This window comes from Carica papaya, chromosome 8, assembly GCF_054855325.1.
Source record: "Carica papaya isolate Zhongbai chromosome 8, ASM5485532v1, whole genome shotgun sequence".
Taxonomy (NCBI): Eukaryota; Viridiplantae; Streptophyta; class Magnoliopsida; order Brassicales; family Caricaceae; genus Carica; species Carica papaya.
This window is the reverse complement of record NC_142316.1, coordinates 16,632,674-16,653,822: the sequence shown is the minus strand read 5'-3', so window position 1 is coordinate 16,653,822 and position 21,149 is coordinate 16,632,674. Positions and strand designations below refer to the sequence as shown.

The 21,149-nt window shown below is 46.4% G+C and overlaps 3 non-coding genes and 35 pseudogenes across 3 annotated transcripts; all 38 read right to left on the bottom strand.

Moving 5' to 3' along the window:
- Positions 1 to 103: 103 nt before the first annotated feature.
- LOC148244098 (5S ribosomal RNA) lies at positions 104 to 222 on the bottom strand (annotated as a pseudogene).
- Positions 223 to 426: 204 nt separating this feature from the next.
- Positions 427 to 545, bottom strand: LOC148244097 (5S ribosomal RNA; annotated as a pseudogene).
- Positions 546 to 752: 207 nt separating this feature from the next.
- On the bottom strand, positions 753 to 871 carry LOC148244096 (5S ribosomal RNA; annotated as a pseudogene).
- A 204-nt stretch (positions 872 to 1,075) lies between these two features.
- Positions 1,076 to 1,194, bottom strand: LOC148244095 (5S ribosomal RNA; annotated as a pseudogene).
- A 562-nt stretch (positions 1,195 to 1,756) lies between these two features.
- Positions 1,757 to 1,875, bottom strand: LOC148244094 (5S ribosomal RNA; annotated as a pseudogene).
- Positions 1,876 to 2,084: 209 nt separating this feature from the next.
- On the bottom strand, positions 2,085 to 2,203 carry LOC148244093 (5S ribosomal RNA; annotated as a pseudogene).
- Positions 2,204 to 2,762: 559 nt separating this feature from the next.
- On the bottom strand, positions 2,763 to 2,881 carry LOC148244092 (5S ribosomal RNA; annotated as a pseudogene).
- Positions 2,882 to 3,443: 562 nt separating this feature from the next.
- On the bottom strand, positions 3,444 to 3,562 carry LOC148244091 (5S ribosomal RNA; annotated as a pseudogene).
- A 205-nt stretch (positions 3,563 to 3,767) lies between these two features.
- Positions 3,768 to 3,886, bottom strand: LOC148244090 (5S ribosomal RNA; annotated as a pseudogene).
- Positions 3,887 to 4,091: 205 nt separating this feature from the next.
- LOC148244089 (5S ribosomal RNA) lies at positions 4,092 to 4,210 on the bottom strand (annotated as a pseudogene).
- A 525-nt stretch (positions 4,211 to 4,735) lies between these two features.
- Positions 4,736 to 4,854, bottom strand: LOC148244088 (5S ribosomal RNA; annotated as a pseudogene).
- Positions 4,855 to 5,063: 209 nt separating this feature from the next.
- Positions 5,064 to 5,182, bottom strand: LOC148244087 (5S ribosomal RNA; annotated as a pseudogene).
- Positions 5,183 to 6,065: 883 nt separating this feature from the next.
- Positions 6,066 to 6,184, bottom strand: LOC148244086 (5S ribosomal RNA; annotated as a pseudogene).
- A 205-nt stretch (positions 6,185 to 6,389) lies between these two features.
- LOC148244085 (5S ribosomal RNA) lies at positions 6,390 to 6,508 on the bottom strand (annotated as a pseudogene).
- Positions 6,509 to 6,717: 209 nt separating this feature from the next.
- Positions 6,718 to 6,836, bottom strand: LOC148244084 (5S ribosomal RNA; annotated as a pseudogene).
- Positions 6,837 to 7,720: 884 nt separating this feature from the next.
- On the bottom strand, positions 7,721 to 7,839 carry LOC148244083 (5S ribosomal RNA; annotated as a pseudogene).
- A 203-nt stretch (positions 7,840 to 8,042) lies between these two features.
- On the bottom strand, positions 8,043 to 8,161 carry LOC148244082 (5S ribosomal RNA; annotated as a pseudogene).
- Positions 8,162 to 8,726: 565 nt separating this feature from the next.
- On the bottom strand, positions 8,727 to 8,845 carry LOC148244081 (5S ribosomal RNA; annotated as a pseudogene).
- Positions 8,846 to 9,049: 204 nt separating this feature from the next.
- Positions 9,050 to 9,168, bottom strand: LOC148244080 (5S ribosomal RNA; annotated as a pseudogene).
- Positions 9,169 to 9,376: 208 nt separating this feature from the next.
- Positions 9,377 to 9,495, bottom strand: LOC148244079 (5S ribosomal RNA; annotated as a pseudogene).
- Positions 9,496 to 10,056: 561 nt separating this feature from the next.
- On the bottom strand, positions 10,057 to 10,175 carry LOC148244078 (5S ribosomal RNA; annotated as a pseudogene).
- Positions 10,176 to 10,734: 559 nt separating this feature from the next.
- On the bottom strand, positions 10,735 to 10,853 carry LOC148244077 (5S ribosomal RNA). The gene has a single exon (XR_015814423.1). It is a non-coding gene; the product is annotated as a 5S ribosomal RNA (ribosomal RNA).
- Positions 10,854 to 11,416: 563 nt separating this feature from the next.
- On the bottom strand, positions 11,417 to 11,535 carry LOC148244076 (5S ribosomal RNA; annotated as a pseudogene).
- Positions 11,536 to 11,744: 209 nt separating this feature from the next.
- On the bottom strand, positions 11,745 to 11,863 carry LOC148244075 (5S ribosomal RNA; annotated as a pseudogene).
- Positions 11,864 to 12,065: 202 nt separating this feature from the next.
- Positions 12,066 to 12,184, bottom strand: LOC148244074 (5S ribosomal RNA; annotated as a pseudogene).
- A 205-nt stretch (positions 12,185 to 12,389) lies between these two features.
- LOC148244073 (5S ribosomal RNA) lies at positions 12,390 to 12,508 on the bottom strand (annotated as a pseudogene).
- Positions 12,509 to 13,066: 558 nt separating this feature from the next.
- On the bottom strand, positions 13,067 to 13,185 carry LOC148244072 (5S ribosomal RNA; annotated as a pseudogene).
- A 559-nt stretch (positions 13,186 to 13,744) lies between these two features.
- Positions 13,745 to 13,863, bottom strand: LOC148244071 (5S ribosomal RNA). The gene has a single exon (XR_015814422.1). It is a non-coding gene; the product is annotated as a 5S ribosomal RNA (ribosomal RNA).
- Positions 13,864 to 14,426: 563 nt separating this feature from the next.
- LOC148244070 (5S ribosomal RNA) lies at positions 14,427 to 14,545 on the bottom strand (annotated as a pseudogene).
- Positions 14,546 to 14,754: 209 nt separating this feature from the next.
- Positions 14,755 to 14,873, bottom strand: LOC148244069 (5S ribosomal RNA; annotated as a pseudogene).
- Positions 14,874 to 15,076: 203 nt separating this feature from the next.
- LOC148244068 (5S ribosomal RNA) lies at positions 15,077 to 15,195 on the bottom strand (annotated as a pseudogene).
- A 205-nt stretch (positions 15,196 to 15,400) lies between these two features.
- Positions 15,401 to 15,519, bottom strand: LOC148244067 (5S ribosomal RNA; annotated as a pseudogene).
- Positions 15,520 to 16,078: 559 nt separating this feature from the next.
- Positions 16,079 to 16,197, bottom strand: LOC148244066 (5S ribosomal RNA; annotated as a pseudogene).
- Positions 16,198 to 17,308: 1,111 nt separating this feature from the next.
- LOC148244065 (5S ribosomal RNA) lies at positions 17,309 to 17,427 on the bottom strand (annotated as a pseudogene).
- A 209-nt stretch (positions 17,428 to 17,636) lies between these two features.
- LOC148244064 (5S ribosomal RNA) lies at positions 17,637 to 17,755 on the bottom strand (annotated as a pseudogene).
- Positions 17,756 to 17,961: 206 nt separating this feature from the next.
- On the bottom strand, positions 17,962 to 18,080 carry LOC148244063 (5S ribosomal RNA; annotated as a pseudogene).
- A 560-nt stretch (positions 18,081 to 18,640) lies between these two features.
- Positions 18,641 to 18,759, bottom strand: LOC148244062 (5S ribosomal RNA). The gene has a single exon (XR_015815691.1). It is a non-coding gene; the product is annotated as a 5S ribosomal RNA (ribosomal RNA).
- A 202-nt stretch (positions 18,760 to 18,961) lies between these two features.
- Positions 18,962 to 19,080, bottom strand: LOC148244061 (5S ribosomal RNA; annotated as a pseudogene).
- Between the last annotated feature and the right edge of the window lie 2,069 nt (positions 19,081 to 21,149).

The window sequence follows — 21,149 nt, the reverse complement described above, 5'->3', positions numbered from 1 at the left end:
CAAGTAAAATGCCACGGTGCCGTGACTCACATTTACGAATAAATCTGCGGACCATAATTAAAGTCGCGCGCAACGTTGAACGGCACATCTGAAAAAAAGAAAATGGGTGCAACACGAGAACATCCCAGGAGGTAACCCATCATTGTACTACTTTCGCCAAAGCACACTTAACTGCGGAGTTCTGATGGGATCCGGTGCATTTGTGCTGGTGTGACTGCACCTGTTTAATTTCGTGCTGAAAATACATACACTCCTTCTTCCCTCCCCCCCTCCCATCATTTGTTTCCTTGTGCGTTCACACTTCACCTCTCATTCTTGTTCTAATATCGATTAAAATGCCCCTGCTTCTTGACTCACATTTGCGTATAAACCAGCGGACCCTAGTTCCAGACGCGGGTAACGTCGTACGACCCGTCTGAAAAAAAACTTGTGCGATACGAGGACTTCCCAGGAGGTCACCCATCCGAGTACTAATCTCGCCCGAGCACACTTCACTGCGGAGTTCTAATGGGATCCGGTGCATTAGTGCTGGTATGATCGCAACTGTTTTATTTCGCGCTCCAAATACATAAACTCATTCCCCTTTCTTCCCCCTCCTGTCATTTGTTTCCTTATGCGTGCACACTGCACCTCCCGTTCTCGTTCTAATATCAAGTAAAATGCCACGGCGCCGTGACTCACATTTGCGAATAAACCTGAGGACCATAATTCAAGTCGCGCGTAACGTCGAACGGCACATCTGAAAAAAAAAATGGGTGCAACACGAGAACTTCCCAGGAGGTAACCCATCATTGTACTACTTTCGCCAAAGCACACTTAACTGGGGGGTTCTGATGGGATCCGGTGCTTTTGTGCTGGTGTGACCGCACCTGTTTAATTTCGTGCTGAAAATACATACACTCCTTCTTCCCTCCCCCCCTCCCATCATTTGTTTCCTTGTGCGTTCACACTGCACCTCTCTTTCTCGTTCTAATATCGATAAAAATGCCCCTGATTCTTGACTCACATTTGCGTATAAACCAGCGGACCCTAGTTCCAGTCGCGCGTAACGTCGAACGACCCGTTTGAAAAAAAATTGGTGTGACACGAGGACTTCCCATGAGGTCAACCATCCGAGTACTACTCTCGCCCAAACTCACTTAACTGCGGAGTTCTGATGGGATCCGGTGCATTAGTGCTGGTATGATCGCACCCGTTTAATTTCGCACTGCAAATACATAAAGTCCTTCTCCTTTCTTCCCCCTCCCGTCATTTGTTTCCTTGTGCGTGCTCACTGCACCTCCCGTGCTCGTTCTAATGTCAAGTAAAATGCTACGGTGCCGTGACTCACATTTGCGAATAAACCTGTGGACCATAATTCAAGTCGCGCGTATCGTCGAAAGAATCATCTGCAAAAAAATAGGTACAACACGAGAACTTCCTAAGAAAATGGGTGAAATATAAGGGCTTCGCAGGAAGTCACCCATCCTAGTGCTATTCTCGCCCAAGCACCCTTAACTTGCGGAGTTCTGATAGAATCCGTTGCATTGGTGCTGGTATGATTGCTCCAGTTTCATTCTGCGCTGCAAATACATACACTTTTTCTCCCTCCATCCCCCCTCCCGTCATTTGTTTCCTTGTGCGTGCACTCTGCATCTCTCATTCTCGTTCTAATATCGATTAAAATGCCCCTGCTTCTTGACTCATATTTGCGTATAAACCAGTGGACCCTAGTTCCAGTCGCGCGTAATGTCGAACGACCCGTCTGAAAAAAAAATTAGCGCGGCACGAGGACTTCCCAAGAGGTCACCCATCCGAGTACTACTCTCGCCCAAGCACACTTAACTGCGGAGTTCTGATGAGATCCGGTGAATTAGTGCTAGTATGATCAAACCTGTTTAATTTTGCGCGGCAAATACATAAACTCCTTCTCCTTTCTTCCCCCTCCCGTCATTTGTTTCCTTGTGCGTGCACACTGCACCTCTCGTTCTCGTTCAAATATCAAGTAAAATGCAAAAGCGCCGTGACTCACATTTGCGAATAAATCAACGGACCAAAATTAAAGTCGCGCGTAACGTCGAACGGCACATCTAAAAAAAAGAAAATGGGTGCAACACGAGAAGTTCCCACGAGGTAACCCATCATTGTACTACTTTCGCCAAAGCACACTTAACTGCGGAGTTCTGATGGGATCTGGTGCATTTGTGCTTGTATGATCGCACATGTTTAATTTCGCGCTGCAAATACATACACTCATTCCCCTTTCTTCCCCCTCCCGTCATTTGTTTCCTTGTGCGTGCGCACTGCACCTCCCGTTTTCGTTCTAATATCAAGTAAAATGCCATGGCGCCGTGACTCACATTTGCGAATAAACCTAAGGACCATAATTCAAGTCGCGCGTAACGTCGAAAGAATCGTCTGCAAAAAAAATGGGTGCAACACGAGGACTTCAGAAGAAAATGGTTGAAATATAAGGACTTCGCAGGAGGTAACCCATGCTAGTACTACTCTCGTCCAAGCACCCTTACCTACGGAGTTCTGATAGAATCCGTTGCATTAGTGCTGGTATGATCGTACCTGTTTCATTTCGTGCTGAAAATACATAACTCCTTCTCCTTCCCTCCCCCTCCCATCAATTGTTTCCTTGTGCGTTCACACTGCACCTCTCCTTCTCGTTCCAATATCGATTTAAATGCCCCTGCTTCTTGACTCACATTTGCGTATAAACCAGAGGACCCTAGTTCCAGTCGCGCGTAACGTTGAACGACCCGTCTGAAAAAAAATTAGTGCGACACGAAGACTTCCCAAGAGGTCACCAATCCGAGTACTACTCTCGCCAAAGCACACTTAACTGCGGAGTTCTGATGGGATCCGGTGCATTAATGCTGGTATGATCGCACCCGTTTAATTTTGCGCTGCAAATACATATACTCCTTCTCCTTTCTTCCCCCTCCCGTCATTTGTTTCCTTGTGCGTGCGCACTGCACCTCCCGTGCTCGTTCTAATATCAAGTAAAATGCTACGGTGCCGTGACTCACATTTGCGAATAAACTTGAGGACCATAATTCAAGTCGCGCGTATCGTAGAAAGAATCATCTGCAAAAAAATGGGTGCAACACGAGGACTTCTTAAGAAAATGGGTGAAATATAAGGACTTCGCAGGAGGTCACCCATCCTAGTGCTACTCTCGCCCAAGCACCCTTAACTTGCGGAGTTCTGATAGAATCCGTTGCATTGGTGCTGGTATGATTGCTCATGTTTCATTCTGCGCTGCAAATACATACACTTTTTCTCCCTCCATCCCCCCTCCCGTCATTTGTTTCCTTGTGCGTGCACTCTGCATCTCTCTTTCTCGTTCTAATATCGATTAAAATGCCCCTGCTTCTTGACTCATATTTGCGTATAAACCAGTGGACCCTAGTTCCAGTCGCGCGTAACGTCGAACGACCCGTCTGAAAAAAAAATTAATGCGACAGCAGGACTTCCAAGGAGGTCACCCATTCAAGTACTACTCTCGCCCAAGCACACTTAACTGCGGAGTTGTGATGGGATCCGGTGCATTAGTGCGGGTATGATCGCACCTGTTTAATTTCGCGCTGCAAATACATAAACTCCTTCTCCTTTCTTCCCCTTCCCATCATTTGTTTCCTTGTGCGTGCACTCTGCATCTCTCTTTATCGTTATAATATCCAGTAATATTCCCCGGCACCGTGACTCACCTTTGCAAATAAACCAGCGGTTTATAATTCCATTCGCGCGTAACATCAAACAACCCATCCGAAAAAAAATAGGTGCAACACGAGGGCTTCCCAGGTGGTCACCCATCCGAGTACTACTCTCGCCCAAGCACACTTACCTGCGGAGTTCTGATGGGATCCGGGGCTTTAGTGCTGCTATGATCGCACCTCTTTAATTTCGCGCTGCAAATACATACACTCCTTCTCCTTCCCTCCCCCTCCCATCAAAAGTTTCCTTGTGCGTTCACACTGCACCTCTCTTTCTCGTTCTAATATCGATTAAAATGCCCCTGCTTCTTGACTCACATTTGCGTATAAACTAGCAGACCCTAGTTCCAGTCGCGTGTAACGTCGAACAACCTGTCTGAAAAAAAATTGGTGCGACACGAGGACTTCCCAGGAGATCACCCATCCGAGTACTACTCTCACCCAAGCACACTTAACTGCGGAGTTCTGATGGGATCCGGTGCATTAATGCTGGTATGATCGCACCCGTCTAATTCCACGCTGCAAATACATAAACTCCTTCTCCATTCTTCCCCCTCCCGTGCTCGTTCTAATATCAAATAAAATGCTACGGTGCCATGACTCACATTTGCGAATAAACCTGAGGACCATATTCCAAGTCGCGCGTATCGTTGAAAGAATCATCTGCAAAAAAATGGGTGCAACACGAGGACTTCCTAAGAAAATGGGTGAAATATAAGGACTTCGCAAGAAGTCACCCATCCTAGTGCTACTCTCGCCCAAGCACCTTTAACTTGCAGAGTTCTGATAGAATCCGTTGCATTGGTGCTGGTATGATTGCTCATGTTTCATTCTGCGCTGCAAATACATATACTTTTTCTCCCTCCATCCCCCCTCCCGTCATTTGTTTCCTTGTGCGTGCAGTCTGCATCTCTCTTTCTCGTTCTAATATCGATTAAAATGCCCCTGCTTCTTGACTCACATTTGCGTATAAACCAGTGGACCCTTGTTCCAGTTGCGCGTAACGTCGAACGACCCGTCTGAAAAAAAAATTAGTGCGACACGAGGACTTCCCAAGAGGTAACCCATCCGAGTACTACTCTCGCCCAAGCACACTTAACTGCGGAGTTCTGATGGGATCCGGTGCATTAGTGCTGGTATGATTGCACCTCTTTAATTTCGCGCTGCAAATACATAAACTCCTTCTCCTTTCTTCCCCCTCCCGTCATTTGTTTCCTTGTGCGTGCGCACTGCACCTTTCGTTCTCGCTCAAATATCAAGTAAAATTCCACGGCGCCGTGACTCACATTTGCGAATAAATCTACGGACCATAATTAAAGTCGCGCGTAACGTCGAATGGCACATCTGAAAAAAAGAAAATGGGTGCAACACGAGAACTTCCCAGGAGGTAACCCATCATTGTACTACTTTCGCCAAAGCACACTTAACTGCGGAGTTCTGATGGGATCCGGTGGATTTGTGCTGGTGTGACCGCACCTGTTTAATTTCGTGCTGAAAATACATACACTCCTTCTTCCCTCCCCCCCTCCCATCATTTGTTTCCTTGTGCGTTCACACTGCACCTCTCCTTCTCGTTCTAATATCGATTAAAATGCCCCTGATTCTTGACTCACATTTGCGTATAAACCAGTAGACCATAGTTCCAGTCGCGCGTAACGTCGAACGACCAATCTGAAAAAAAATTGTTGCGATACGAGGACTTCCTAAGAGGTCACCCATCCGAGTACTACTCTCGCCCAAGCACACTTAACTGCAGAGTTCTGATGGGATCCAGTGCATTAATACTTGTATGATGCCACTTGTTTAATTTTGCGCTTCAAATACATACACTCCTTCTCTTTTCTTCCTCCTCCCGTCATTTGTTTCCTTGTGTGTGCGCACTGCACCTCCCGTACTCGTTCTAATATCAAGTAAAATGCCACGACGCAGTGGCTCACAATTGCGAATAAACCTGCGGACCATAAATCAAGTCGCGCGTAACGTCGATAGAATCATCTGCAAAAAGATGGGTGCAACACGTGGACCTCCCAAGAAAATGGGTGAAATATAAGGACTTCGCAGGAGGTCACCCAAACGAGTACTTTTCTCGCCCAAGCATCTTTAACTGCGGAGTTCTGATAGAATCCGTTCCATTAGTGCTGGTATGATCCATCATGTTTCATTCTGCACTGCAAATACATACACTATTTCTCCTCCCATCCCCCCTCCCGTCATTTGTTTCCTTGTGCGTGCACTCTTCATCTCTCTTTCTCGTTCTAATATCAAGTAATATGACCCGGCACTGTGACTCACCTTTGCAAATGAACCAGCGGTTCATAATTCCATTCGCGCGTAACGTTGAACAACCCATCCGAAAAAAAATAGGTGCAACACGAGGGCTTCCCAGGTGGTCACCCATCCGAGTACTACTCTCGCCCAAGCACACTTAACTGCAGAGTTCTGATGGGATCCGGGGCTTTAGTGCTGGTATGATCGCATAAGTTTATTTTTGCGCTGCAAATACATACACTCCTTCTCATTTCTTCCCCCTCCCGTCATTTGTTTCCTTGTGCGTTCACACTTCACCTCTCATTCTCGTTCTAATATCGATTAAAATGCCCCTGCTTCTTGACTCACATTTGCGTATAAACCAGCGGACCCTAGTTCCAGACGAGCGTGACGTCGAACGACCCGTCTGAAAAAAAATTGGTGCGACACGAGGACTTCCCAGGAGGTCACCCATCCGAGTACTAATCTCGCCCAAGCACACTTCACTGTGGAGTTTTGATGGGATCCGGTGCATTAGTGCTGGTATGATCGCACCTGTTTAATTTTGCGCTGCAAATACATAAACTCCTTCTCCTTTTTTCCCCCTCCCGTCATTTGTTTCCTTGTGCATGCGCACTGCACCTCTCGTTCTCGTTCAAATATTAAGTAAAATGCCACAGCGCCGTGACTCACATTTGCGAATAAATCTGCAGACCATAATTAAAGTCGCACGTAACGTCGAACGGCACATCTGAAGAAAAGAAAATGGGTGCAACACGAGAACTTCTCAGGAGGTAACCCATCATTGTACTATTTTCGCCAAAGCACACTTAACTACGGAGTTCTGATGGGATCCGGTGCATTTGTGCTGGTGTGACCGCACCTGTTTAATTTAGTGCTGAAAATACATACACTCCTTCTTCCCTCCCCCCCTCCCATCATTTGTTTCCTTGTGCGTTCACACTGCACCTCTCCTTCTCGTTCTAATATCGATTAAAATGCCCCTGATTCTTGACTCACATTTGCGTATAAACCAGCGGACCATAGTTCTAGTCGCGCATAACGTCGAACGACCCATCTGAAAAAAAAATTGTTGCGATATGAGTACTTCCCAAGAGGTCACCCATCCGAGTACTATCCTCGCCCAAGCACACTTAACTGCAGAGTTCTAATGGGATCCAGTGCAGTAGTGCTGCTATGATGCCACTTGTTTAATTTTGCGCTTCAAATATATACACTCATTCTCTTTTCTTCCTCATCCCGTCATTTGTTTCCTTGTGCGTGCGCACTGCACCTCCTGTACTCATTCTAATATCAAGTAAAACGCCACGGCGCCGTGACTCACATTTGCGAATAAACCTGTGGACCATAAATCAAGTCGCGCGTAACGTCGAAAGAATCATCAGCAAAAAGATGGGTGCAACACGAGTACCTCCCAAGAAAATGGGTGAAATATAAGGACTTCGCAGGAGGTCACCCATCCGAGTACTTTTCTCGCCCAAGCACCCTTAACTGCGGAGTTCTGATAGAATCTGTTGCATTAGTGCTGGTATGATCCCTCATGTTTCATTCTGCACTGCAAATACATACACTCTTTCTCCTTCCATCCCTCCTCCCGTCATTTGTTTCCTTGTGCGTGCACTATACATCTCTCTTTCTCGTTTTAATATCAAGTAATATGCCCCGGCACCGTGACTCACCTTTGCAAATGAACCAACGGTTTATAATTCCATTCGAACGTAATGTCGAACAACCCATCCGAAAAAAAATAGGTGCAACACGAGGGCTTCCCAAGTGGTCACCCATCCGAGTACTACTCTCGCCCAAGCACACTTAACTGCAGAGTTCTGATGGGATCCGAAGCTTTAGTGCTGGTATGATCGCACTTGTTTAATTTTGCGCTGCAAATACATACTTCTTCTCCTTTCTTCCCATCCCATCATTTGTATCCTTGTGCGTTCACACTTCACCTCTCATTCTCGTTCTAATATCGACTAAAATGCCCCTGCTTCATGACTCACATTTGCGTATAAACCAGCAGACCATAGTTCCAGACCCGCGTAACGTCGAACGACCCGTCTGAAAAAAAAATTAGTATGACAAGAGGACTTCACAGGAGGTCACCCATCCGAGTACTAATCTCGCCCAAGCACACTTAACTGCGGAGTTCTGATGGGATCCGGTGCATTAGTGCTGGTATGATCGCAACTATTTAATTTTGCGCCGCTAATACATAAACTCATTCCCCTTTCTTCTCCCTCCCGTCATTTGTTTTTTTGTGCGTGCGAACTGCACCTGTCGTTCTCGTTCAAATATCAAGTAAAATGCCACGGCGCCGTGACTCACATTTGCGAATAAATCTGCATACCATAATTAAAGTCGCACGTAACGTCGAACGGCACATCTGAAAAAAAGAAAATGGGTGCAACACGAGGACTTCGCAAGAAAATTGGTGAAATATAAGGACTTCGCAGGAGGTAACCCATGCTAGTACTACTCTCGCCCAAGCACCCTTACCTACAGAGTTCTGATAGAATCCGATGCATTAGTGTTGGTATGATCGCACCTGTTTCATTTCACGCTGCTAAAACATACTCCTTCTCCTTTCTTCCCCCTCCCGTCATTTGTTTCCTTGTGCGTGCGCACTGCACCTCTCGTTCTCGTTCAAATATCAAGTAAAATGCCACGGCGCCGTGACTCACATTTGCGAATAAATCTGCGGACCATAATTAAAGTCGCGCGTAACGTCGAACGGCACATCTGAAAAAAAGAAAATGGGTGCAACACGAGAACTTCCCAGGAGGTAACCCATCATTGTACTACTTTCGCCAAAACACACTTAACTGCGTAGTTCTGATGGGATCCGGTGCATTTGTGCTGGTGTGACCGCACCTGTTTAATTTCGTACTGAAAATACATACACTCCTTCTTCCCTCCCCCCCTCCCATCATTTGTTTCCTTGTGCGTGCACTATGCGTATCTCTTTCTCGTTCTAATATCAAGTAATATGCCCCAGCACCGTGACTCACCTTTGCAAATGAACCAGTGGTTTATAATTCCATTTGCACGTAACGTCGAAAAACCCATCCGAAAAAAAATTGGTGCAACACGAGGGCTTCCCAAGTGGTCACCCATCTGAGTACTACTCTCGCCCAAGCACACTTAACTGCAGAGTTCTGATGGGATCCGGTGCATTAGTGCTGGTATGATCGAACCTGTTTAATTTCGCGCTGCAAATACATAAGCTCCTTCTCCTTTCTTCCCCCTCCCGTCATTTCTTTCCTTGTGCGTGCGCACTGCACCTCTCGTTCTCGTTTAAATATCAAGTAAAATGCCACGGAGCCGTGACTCACATTTGCGAATAAATCAACGGACCATAATTAAAGTCGCGCGTAACGTCGAACGACACATCTAAAAAAAGAAAATGGGTGCAACACGAGAACTTCCCAGGAGGTAACCCATTATTGTACTACTTTCGCCAAAGCACACTTAACTGAGGAGTTCTGATGGGATTCGGTGCATTTGTGCTGGTATGATCGCACCCGTTTAATTCCGCGCTGCAAATACATAAACTCCTTCTCCTTTCTTGCCCCACCCGTCATTTGTTTCCTTGTGCGTGTGCACTGCACCTCCCGTGCTAGTTCTAATATCAAGTAAAATGCTACGGTGCCGTGACTCACATTTGCGAATAAACCTGAGGACCATTATTCAAGTCGCGCGTATCGTCGAAAGAATCATCTGCAAAAAAATGGGTGCAACACGAGGACTTCCTAAGAAAATGGGTGAAATATAAGGACTTCGCAGGCGGTCACCCATCCTAGTGCTTCTCTCTCCCAAACACCCTTAACTTGCAGAGTTCTGATAGAATCCGTTGCATTGGTGCTGGTATGATTGCTCATGTTTCATTCTGCGCTGCAAATACATACACGTTTTCTCCCTCCATCCCCCCTCCCGTCATTTGTTTCCTTGTGCGTGCACTCTGCATCTCTCCTTCTCATTCTAATATCGATTAAAATGCCCATGCTTCTTGACTCACATTTGCGTATAAACTAGCGGACCCTAGTTCCAGACGCGTGTAACGTCGAACGACCCGTCTGAAAAATAATTGGTGCAACACGAGGACTTCCCAGGAGGTCACCCATCCGAGTACTAATCTCGCTCGAGCACACATAACTGCAGAGTTATGATGGGATCCGGTGCATTAGTGCTGGTATGATCGCACCTGTTTAATTTCGCGCTGCAAATACATAAACTCATTCCCCTTTCTTCCCCCACCCATTATTTGTTTCCTTGTGCGTGCGCACTGCACCTCCCGTTCTCGTTCTAATATCAACTAAAATGTTACAGCGCCGTGACTCATATTTGCGAATAAACCTGAGGACCATAATTCAAGTCGCGCGTAACGTCGGAAGAATTATCTGCAAAAAAATGGGTGCAACACGAGGACTTCACAAGAAAATGGGTAAAATACAAAGACTTCGCAGGAGGTAACCCATGCTAGTACTACTCTCGCCCAAGCACCCTTACCTACAGAATTCTGATAGAATCCGTTGCATTAGTGCTGGTATGATTGCACCTGTTCCATTTCTTGCTGAAAATACATGCACTCCTTCCCCTTCCCTCCCCCTCCCATCAATTGTTTCCTTATGCGTGCACTCTGCATCTCTCCTTCTCGTTTTAATATCGATTAAAATGCCTCTGCTTCTTGACTCACATTTGCGTATAAACCAGCGGACCCCAGTTCAAGTCGAGCGTAACGTCGAACGACCCGTCTGAAAAAAAATTGGTGCGACACGAGGACTTCCAAGGAGGTCACCCATCCGAGTACTACTCTCGCCCAAGCACACTTAACTGCGGAGTTCTGATGGGATCCGGTGCATTAGTGCTGGTATGATCGCACCCGTTTAATTTTGCGCTGCAAATACATAAACTCCTTCTCCTTTCTTCCCCCTCCCGTCATTTGTTTCCTTGTGCGTGCACACTGCACCTCCCGTGCTCGTTCTAATATCAAGTAAAATGCTACGGTGCCGTGACTCACATTTGCGAATAAACCTGAGGACCATAATTCAACTCACGCGTATCGTCGAAAGAATTATCTGCAAAAAAATGGGTGCAACACGAGGACTTCCTAAGAAAATTGGTGAAATATAAGGACTTCGCAGGAGGTCACCCATCCTATTGCTACTCTCGCCCAAGCACCCTTAACTTGCGGAGTTCTGATAGAATCCGTTGCATTGGAGCTGGTATGATTGCTCATGTTTCATTCTGCGCTGCAAATACATACACTTTTTCTCCCTCCATCCCCCCTCCCGTCATTTGTTTCCTTGTGCGTGCACTCTGCATCTCTCCTTCTCGTTCTAATATCGATTAAAATGCCCCTACTTCTTGACTCACATTTGCGTATAAACCAGTGGACCCTAGTTTCAGTCGTGCGTAACGTCGAACGACCCGTCTGAAAAAAAAAATTAGTGCGACACGAGGACTTCCCAGGAGGTCACCCATCCGAGTACTAATCTCACCCAAGCACATTTAACTGCAGAGTTCTAATGGAATCCGGTGCATTAGTGCTGGTATGATCGCACCTGTTTAACTTTGCGCTGCAAATACATAAACCCCTTCTCCTTTCTTCCCCCTCCCGTCATTTGTTTCCTTGTGCGTGCGCACTGTACCTCTCGTTCTCGTTCAAATATCAAGTAAATTGCCACGGCGCCGTGACTCACATTTGCAAATAAATCTGCGGACCATAATTAAAGTCGTGCGTAACGTCGAACGGCACATCTGAAAAAAAGAAAATGGGTGCAACACGAGAACTTCCCAGGAGGTAACCCATCATTGTACTGCTTACGCCAAAGCACACTTAACTGCGGAGTTCTGATGGGATCCGGTGCATTTGAGCTGGTGTGACCACACCTGTTTAATTTCGTGCTGAAAATACATACACTCCTTCTTCCCTCCCCCATCCCATCATTTGTTTCCTTGTGCGTTCACACTACACCTCTCCTTCTCGTTCTAATATCGATTAAAATGCCCCTGATTCTTGACTCACATTTGCGTATAAACCAGCGGACCATAGTTCCAGTCGCGCGTAACGTCGAACGACCAATCTGAAAAAAAAAGTTGCAACACGAGGGCTTCCCAAGTGGTCACCCATCCGAGTACTACAATCGCCCAAACACACTTAACTGCGGAGTTCTGATGGGATCCGGAGCTTTAGTGCTGGTATTATCGCACCTGTTTAATTTCGCGCTGCAAATACATACATTCCTTCTCCTTTCTTCCCCTTCCCGTCATTTGTTTCCTTGTGCGTTCACACTTCACCTCTCATTCTCGTTCTAATATGGATAAAAATGCCCCTGCTTCTTGACTCACATTTGCGTATAAACCAGCGGACCCTAGTTCCAGACGTGCGTAACGTCGAACGACCCGCCTGAAAAAAAATTGATGCGACAAGAGAACTTCCCAGGAGGTCACCCATCCGAGTACTCATCTCGCCCAAGCACACTTCACTGCGGAGTTCTGATGGGATCCGGTACATTTGTGCTGGTATGATCGCACCTGTTTAATTTTGTGCTGCAAATACATAAACTCATTCCCTTTCTTCCCCCTCCCGTCATTTGTTTCCTTGTGCGTGCGCACTGCACCTCCTGTTCTCGTTATAATATCAAGTAAAATGCTAAAGCGCCGTGACTCACATTTGCGAATAAACCTGAGGACCATAATTCAAGTCGCGCGTAACATCGAAAGAATCATCTGCAAAAAAATGGATGCAACACGAGGACTTTATAAGAAAATGGGTGAAATATAAGGAATTCACAGGAGGTAACCCATGCTAGTACTACTCTCGCCCAAGCACCCTTACCTACGGAGTTCTGATAGAATCCGTTGCATTAGTGCTGGTATGATCGCACCTGTTTCTTTTCGTGCTGAAAATACATACACTCCTTCTCCTTCCCTCCCCCACCCATCAATTGTTTCCTTGTGCGTTCACACTGCACCTCTCTTTCTCGTTCTAATATCGATTAAAATGCCCCTGCTTCTTGACTCACATTTGCGTATAAACCAGCGGACCCTAGTTCCAGTCGCGCGTAACGTCGAACGACCCGTCTGAAAAAAAATTGGTGCGACACGAGGACTTCCCAGGAGATCACCAATCCGAGTACTACTCTCGCCAAAGCACACTTTACTGCGGAGTTCTGACGGGATCCGGTGCATTAGTGCTGGTATGATCGCACCCGTTTAATTCCGCGCTGCAAATACATAAACTCCTTCCCCTTTCTTCCCCCACCCATTATTTGTTTCCTTGTGCGTGCGCACTGCACCTCCCGTTCTCGTTCTAATATCAACTAAAATGTTACAGCGCCGTGACTCATATTTGCGAATAAACCTGAGGACCATAATTCAAGTCGCGCGTAACGTCGGAAGAATTATCTGCAAAAAAATGGGTGCAACACGAGGACTTCACAAGAAAATGGGTAAAATACAAAGACTTCGCAGGAGGTAACCCATGCTAGTACTACTCTCGCCCAAGCACCCTTACCTACAGAATTCTGATAGAATCCGTTGCATTAGTGCTGGTATGATTGCACCTGTTCCATTTCTTGCTGAAAATACATGCACTCCTTCCCCTTCCCTCCCCCTCCCATCAATTGTTTCCTTGTGCGTGCACTCTGCATCTCTCCTTCTCGTTTTAATATCGATTAAAATGCCTCTGCTTCTTGACTCACATTTGCGTATAAACCAGCGGACCCCAGTTCAAGTCGAGCGTAACGTCGAACGACCCGTCTGAAAAAAAATTGGTGCGACACGAGGACTTCCAAGGAGGTCACCCATCCGAGTACTACTCTCGCCCAAGCACACTTAACTGCGGAGTTCTGATGGGATCCGGTGCATTAGTGCTGGTATGATCGCACCCGTTTAATTTTGCGCTGCAAATACATAAACTCCTTCTCCTTTCTTCCCCCTCCCGTCATTTGTTTCCTTGTGCGTGCACACTGCACCTCCCGTGCTCGTTCTAATATCAAGTAAAATGCTACGGTGCCGTGACTCACATTTGCGAATAAACCTGAGGACCATAATTCAACTCGCGCGTATCGTCGAAAGAATTATCTGCAAAAAAATGGGTGCAACACGAGGACTTCCTAAGAAAATTGGTGAAATATAAGGACTTCGCAGGAGGTCACCCATCCTATTGCTACTCTCGCCCAAGCACCCTTAACTTGCGGAGTTCTGATAGAATCCGTTGCATTGGAGCTGGTATGATTGCTCATGTTTCATTCTGCGCTGCAAATACATACACTTTTTCTCCCTCCATCCCCCCTCCCGTCATTTGTTTCCTTGTGCGTGCACTCTGCATCTCTCCTTCTCGTTCTAATATCGATTAAAATGCCCCTACTTCTTGACTCACATTTGCGTATAAACCAGTGGACCCTAGTTTTAGTCGTGCGTAACGTCGAACGACCCGTCTGAAAAAAAAAATTAGTGCGACACGAGGACTTCCCAGGAGGTCACCCATCCGAGTACTAATCTCACCCAAGCACATTTAACTGCAGAGTTCTAATGGAATCCGGTGCATTAGTGCTGGTATGATCGCACCTGTTTAACTTTGCGCTGCAAATACATAAACCCCTTCTCCTTTCTTCCCCCTCCCGTCATTTGTTTCCTTGTGCGTGCGCACTGTACCTCTCGTTCTCGTTCAAATATCAAGTAAATTGCCACGGCGCCGTGACTCACATTTGCAAATAAATCTGCGGACCATAATTAAAGTCGTGCGTAACGTCGAACGGCACATCTGAAAAAAAGAAAATGGGTGCAACACGAGAACTTCCCAGGAGGTAACCCATCATTGTACTGCTTACGCCAAAGCACACTTAACTGCGGAGTTCTGATGGGATCCGGTGCATTTGAGCTGGTGTGACCACACCTGTTTAATTTCGTGCTGAAAATACATACACTCCTTCTTCCCTCCCCCATCCCATCATTTGTTTCCTTGTGCGTTCACACTACACCTCTCCTTCTCGTTCTAATATCGATTAAAATGCCCCTGATTCTTGACTCACATTTGCGTATAAACCAGCGGACCATAGTTCCAGTCGCGCGTAACGTCGAACGACCAATCTGAAAAAAAAAAGTTGCAACACGAGGGCTTCCCAAGTGGTCACCCATCCGAGTACTACAATCGCCCAAACACACTTAACTGCGGAGTTCTGATGGGATCCGGAGCTTTAGTGCTGGTATTATCGCACCTGTTTAATTTCGCGCTGCAAATACATACATTCCTTCTCCTTTCTTCCCCTTCCCGTCATTTGTTTCCTTGTGCGTTCACACTTCACCTCTCATTCTCGTTCTAATATGGATAAAAATGCCCCTGCTTCTTGACTCACATTTGCGTATAAACCAGCGGACCCTAGTTCCAGACGTGCGTAACGTCGAACGACCCGCCTGAAAAAAAATTGATGCGACAAGAGAACTTCCCAGGAGGTCACCCATCCGAGTACTCATCTCGCCCAAGCACACTTCACTGCGGAGTTCTGATGGGATCCGGTACATTTGTGCTGGTATGATCGCACCTGTTTAATTTTGTGCTGCAAATACATAAACTCATTCCCCTTTCTTCCCCCTCCCGTCATTTGTTTCCTTGTGCGTGCGCACTGCACCTCCTGTTCTCGTTATAATATCAAGTAAAATGCTAAAGCGCCGTGACTCACATTTGCGAATAAACCTGAGGACCATAATTCAAGTCGCGCGTAACATCGAAAGAATCATCTGCAAAAAAATGGATGCAACACGAGGACTTTATAAGAAAATGGGTGAAATATAAGGAATTCACAGGAGGTAACCCATGCTAGTACTACTCTCGCCCAAGCACCCTTACCTACGGAGTTCTGATAGAATCCGTTGCATTAGTGCTGGTATGATCGCACCTGTTTCTTTTCGTGCTGAAAATACATACACTCCTTCTCCTTCCCTCCCCCACCCATCAATTGTTTCCTTGTGCGTTCACACTGCACCTCTCTTTCTCGTTCTAATATCGATTAAAATGCCCCTGCTTCTTGACTCACATTTGCGTATAAACCAGCGGACCCTAGTTCCAGTCGCGCGTAACGTCGAACGACCCGTCTGAAAAAAAATTGGTGCGACACGAGGACTTCCCAGGAGATCACCAATCCGAGTACTACTCTCGCCAAAGCACACTTTACTGCGGAGTTCTGACGGGATCCGGTGCATTAGTGCTGGTATGATCGCACCCATTTAATTCCGCGCTGCAAATACATAAACTCCTTCTCCTTTCTTCCCCCTCCCGTCATTTGTTTCCTTGTGCGTGCGCACTGCACCTCCCGTGCTCCTTCTAATATAAAGTAAAATGCTACGGTGCCGTGACTCACATTTGCGAATAAACCTGAGGACCATAATTCAAGTCGCGCGTATCGTCGAAAGAATCATCTGCAAAAAAATGGGTGGAACACGAGGACTTCCTAAGAAAATGGGTGAAATTTAAGGACTTCGCATGAGGTCACCCATCCTAGTGCTACTCTCGCCCAAGCACCCTTAACTTGCGGAGTTCTGATAGAATCCGTTGCATTGGTGCTGGTATGATTGCTCATGTTTCATTCTGCGCTGCAAATACATACACTTTTTCTCCCTCCATCCCCCCTCCCGTCATTTGTTTCCTTGTGCGTGCACTCTGCATCTCTCCTTCTCGTTCTAATATCGATTAAAATGCCCCAGCTTCTTGACTCACATTTGCGTATAAACCAATGAACCCTAATTCCGGTGCATTAGTGCTGGTATGATCGCACCTGTTTAATTTTGCGCTGCAAATACATAAACTCCTTCTCCTTTCTTCCCCCTCCCGTTATTTGTTTCCTAGTGCGTGCGCACTGCACCTCCCGTTCTCGTTCTAATATCAAGTAAAATGCTACAGCGCCGTGACTCACATTTGCGAATAAACCTGAGGACTATAATTCAAGTCGCGCGTAACGTCGAAAGAATTATCTGCAAAAAAATGGGTGCAACACGAGGACTTCACAAGAAAATGGGTGAAATATAAGGACTTCGCAGGAGGTAACCCATGGTAGTACTACTCTCGCCCAAGCACCCTTACCTACGGAGTTATGATAGAATCCATTGCATTAGTGTGTTATGATCGCACCTGTTTCATTTCGCGCTGAAAATACATACACTCCTTCTCCTTCCCTCCCCCTCCCATCAATTGTTTCCTTGTGCGTTCACACTTCACCTCTCCTTCTCGTTCTAATATCGATTAAAATGCCCTTGCTTCTTGACTTACATTTGCGTATAAACTAGTGGACCCTAGTTTCAGTCGCACGTAACGTCGTACGATCCGTCTGAAAAAAAAATTAGTGCCACACGAGGACTTCCCAGGAGGTCACCCATCCGAGTACTACTCTCGCCCAAGCACACTTAACTGCGGAGTTCGGATAGGATCCGGCGCATTAGTGCTGGTATGATCGCACCTGTTTAATTTGGCCCTGCAAATACATAAACTCCTTCTCTTTTCTTCCCCCTCTCGTCATTTGTTTCCTTGTGCGTGCACACTGCACCTCTCGTTCTCATTCAAATATCAAGTAAAATCCCACGGTGCCGTGACTCACATTTGCGAATAAATCTGCGGACCATAATTAAAGTCGCGCGTAACGTCGAACGGCACATCTGAAAAAAAGAAAATGGGTGCAACACGAGAACTTCCCAGGAGGTAACCCATCATTGTACTACTTTCGCCAAAGCACACTTAACTGCAGAGTTCTGATGGGATCCGGTGCATTTGTGCTGGTGTGACCGTACCTGTTTAATTTCGTGCTGAAAATACATACACTCCTTCTTCCCTCCCCCCCTCCCATCATATGTTTCCTTGTGCGTTCACACTGCGCCTCTCCTTCTTGTTCTAATATCGATTAAAATGCCCCTAATTCTGGACTCACATTTGCGTATAAACCGGTGGACCATAGTTCCAGTCGCGCGTAACGTCGAACGACCCGTCTGAAAAAAAAAATTAGTGCGACACGAGGACTTCCCATGAGGTCACCCATCCGAGTACTACTCACGCCCAAGCACACTTAACTGCAGAGTTCTGATGGGATCCAGTGCATTAGTGCTGGTATGATCGCATCTGTTTAATTTCGCACTGCAAATACATAAACTCCTTCTCCTTTCTTTCCCCTCCCGTCATTAATTTCCTTGTGCGTGCGCACTGCACCTCCCGTGCTCGTTCTAATATCAAGTAAAATACTACGGTGCCGTGACTCACATTTGCGAATAAACCTGAGGACCATAATTCAAGTTGCGCGTATCGTCGAAATGATCATCTGCAAAAAAATGGTTACAACACGAGTAGTTCCTAAGAAAATGGGTGAAATATAAGGACTTCGCAGGAGGTCACCCATACGAGTACTTTTCTCGCCCAAGCACCCTTAACTGCAGAGTTCTAATAGAATCCGTTGCATTAGTGCTGGTATGATCCCTCATGTTTCATTCTGCGCTGCAAATACATACACTCTTTCTCCTCCTATCCCCCCTCTCGTCATTTGTTTCCTTTTGCGTGCACTCTGCATCTCTCTTTCTCGTTCTAATATCAAGTAATATGCCCCGACACCGTGACTCACCTTTGCAAATGAACCAGCGGTTTATAATTCCATTCGCACGTAACGTCGAACAACCCATCCGAAAAAACATAGGTGCAACACGAGGGCTTCCCAAGTGGTCACCCATCCGAGTACTACTCTCGCCCAAGCACACTTAACTGCGGAGTTCTGATGGGATCCGGGGCTTTAGTGCTGGTATGATCGCACCTCTTTAATTTCGCGCCGCAAATACAAACACTCCTCCTGTCTTCCCCTTCCCGTCATTTGTTTCCTTGTGCGTTCACACTTCACCTCTCATTCTCTTTCTAATATCGATTAATATGCCCCTGCTTCTTGACTCACATTTGCGTATAAACCAGCGGACCCTAGTTCCAGATGCGCGTAACGTCGAACGACCCGTCTGAAAAACAATTGGTGTGACACGAGGACTTCCCAAGAGGTCACCCATCCGAGTACTAATCTCACTCAAGCACACTTAACTGCGGAGTTCTGATTGGATCCGGTGCATTAGTGCTGGTATGATCGCAATTGTTTAATTTTGTGCTGCAAATGCATAAACTCATTCCTCTTTCTTTCCCCTCTCGTCATTTGTTTCCTTGTGCGTGCGCACTGCACCTCCCGTTCTCGTTCTAATATAAAGTAAAATGCTACAGCGCCGTGACTCACATTTGCGAATAAACCTGATGAGCATAATACAAGTCGCGCGTAATGTCGAAAGAATCATCTGCAAAAAAATGGGTGCAACACGAGGACTTCACAAGAAAATGGGTCAAATATAAGGACCTCGCAGGAGGTAACCCATGCTAGTACTACTCTCACCCAAGCACCCTTACCTACGGAGTTCTAATAGAATCCGTTGCATTAGTGCTGGTATGATCGCACCTGTTTCGTTTCGCGCTGCAAATACATACACTCCTTCTCCTTTCTTCCCCCTCCCGTCATTTGTTTCCTTGTGCGTGCGCACTGCACCTCTCGTTCTCGTTCAAATATCAAGTAAAATGCCACGGCGCTGTGACTCACATTTGCGAACAAATCTGCGGACCATAATTAAAGTTGCATGTAACGTCGAACGGCACATCTGAAGAAAAGAAAATGGGTGCAACACGAGAACTTCCCAGGAGGTAACCCATTATTGTACTACTTTCGCGAAAGCACACTTAACTGCAGAGTTCTGATGGGATCCGATGCATTTGTGCTGGTGTGACCGTACCTGTTTAATTTCGTGCCGAAAATACATACACTCCTTCTTCCCTCCCCCCCTCCCATCATCTGTTTCCTTGTGCGTTCACACTGCACATCTCCTTCTCATTCTAATATCGATTAAAATGCCCCTGATTCTTGACTTACATTTGCGTATAAACCAGCGGACCATAGTTTCAGTCGCGCGTAACGTCGAACAACCCATCTGAAAAAAAATTGTTGCGATACGAGGACTTTCTAAGAGGTCACCCATCCGAGTATTACTCTCACCCAAGCACACTCCTTCTGCTTTCTTCCCCCTCCCGTCATTTGTTTCCTTGTGCGTGCGCACTGCATCTCCCGTGCTCGTTCTAATATCAAGTAAAATGCTACGATACCGTGACTCACATTTGCGAATAAACCTGAGGACCATAACTAAAATCGCGCGTATCGTCGAAAGAATCATCTGCAAAAAAATGGGTGCAACACGAGGACTTCCTGAGAAAATGGGTGAAATATAAGGACTTCGCATGAGGTCACCCATCCTAGTGCTACTCTCGCCCAAGCACCCTTTACTTGTGGAGTTCTAATAGAATCCGTTACATTGGTGCTGGTATGATTGCTCATGTTTCATTCTGCGCTGCAAATACATACACATTTTCTCCCTCCATCCCCCCTCCCGTCATTTGTTTCCTTGTGCGTGCACTCTACATCTCTCCTTCTCGTTCTAATAACGATTAAAATGCCCCTGCTTCTTTACTCACATTTGCGTATAAACCAGTGGACCCTCGTTCCAGTCGCGCGTAACGTCGAACGACCCATCTAAAAAAAAAATTAGTGCGACACAAGGACTTCCCAGGAGGTCACCCATCCGAGTACTGCTCTAGCCCAAGCACACTTAACTGCGTATGATCGCACTTGTTTAATTTGGCGCTGCAAATACATAAATTCCTTCCCCTTTCTTCCCCCTCCCGTCATTTGTTTCCTTGTGCGTGCGCACTGCACCTCTCGTTCTCGTTCAAATATCAAGTAAAATGCCACGGCGCCGTGACTCACATTTGCGAATAAACCTGAGGACCATAATTCAAGTCGCGCGTAACGTCGAAAGAATCATCTGCAAAAAAATGGGTGCAACACGAGGACTTCACAAGAAAATGGGTGAAATATAAGGACTTCGCAGGAGGTAACCCATGCTAGTATTACTCTCGCCCAAGCACCCTTACCTACGGAGTTCTGATAGAATCCGTTGCATTAGTGCTGGTATGATCGCACCTGTTTCATTTCGTGCTGAAAATACATACACTCCCTCTCCTTCCCTCCCCCTCCCATCGATTGTTTCCTTGTGCGTTCATACTGCACCTCTTCTTCTCGTTCTAATATCGATTAAAATGCCCCTGCTTCTTGACTCACATTTGCGTAT